Source organism: Nematolebias whitei, chromosome 2 (assembly GCF_014905685.2).
Source record: "Nematolebias whitei isolate Nwh7 chromosome 2, NemWhi1, whole genome shotgun sequence".
NCBI classification, from domain to species: Eukaryota; Metazoa; Chordata; class Actinopteri; order Cyprinodontiformes; family Rivulidae; genus Nematolebias; species Nematolebias whitei.
Genome location: NC_056499.1, coordinates 51986154 through 51987112, shown reverse-complemented (window position 1 = coordinate 51987112; position 959 = coordinate 51986154). Strand labels below are relative to the sequence as shown.

Sequence of the window (959 nt, the reverse complement as noted above, 5' to 3'; positions counted from 1 at the left end):
CCCCCCCCCCCCCCCCCCCCCAAGCCTGTGTTTGTGTGCCTGCAGACCTGTGAGCAGGGCCCACTGAGCCCACAAGCCTCCAGCTGATCACAATGACTCACACGATCAGAACCAGTCTGAGCAGCTTCATTGGTTTAATCCTTGTGTTGGTGCTGAGCCCAGAACCAGCTCAGGTTCTGCTGATGAGGTTCTGGACCGGTTTGAGCTGATGAAGCACCCAGAGCTCAGAACTCCATCAGTTGCTCTTGTGAGCTCAATGTGTTGTGAGTGACCTGTGCCCCCTCCCTCATCATCTCTGCTTTAAGACCCAGCTGCGTGTCCTGTTGAAGAGCAAAGCATTGTGGGATTGTTTACTTCATGTGTGAAGCCTTAATCATGGATGTTTATTAATAACACAAACAGCAGCGTGGGACGTGCCTCAGATAAAAATCCACATGTCTGATAACGACGTCCGTGCCTTCTCCGAGTTCTTCACTTGTTCCGTGTCCTGGGACGACTTCTGCTGTCGTTTGGTGCTATATAAATACACTGAATTGAATTGTGCTGAAATATTCAATCATTTAAAGCCTCTGTTCATGGGGGTCATCTGAACGCACATCCTGAGTGATTCTGGTTCCAACAACACAAAACTTTGGCTCCTGTACGTCAGAGATGGTGGGGCGACTGCAGCCGAGACTTCATCTCTATCGTCAGTTTCTGCTCCTACACCAGGAAATGACACTAACATTAATTTAAACTAAAACTGTTTTATTAACGTCAGTCACTAAATCAGACCATACTGTAAAGAACTTGCATAATATTTGTTTAAAAGGTTCTGTTCAGGATTTAATGGCTTCATTGTGTCATAAAAACAATAAAAACTGTAAATTTGTAGTTTGTATAAAATGAAGCTAAATTTAAAGATAAAAAGCTTCTGCTTCATTTAGCCTGACTGGAATTAAAAGTAATATTATATATAT

General features: G+C 43.8%; 1 protein-coding gene across 1 annotated transcript in view; it reads left to right on the top strand.

Moving 5' to 3' along the window:
* Positions 1–959, top strand: part of kifc3 (kinesin family member C3) — a 30471-nt gene that overhangs the window by 29033 nt on the left and 479 nt on the right. The window lies entirely within an intron of this gene.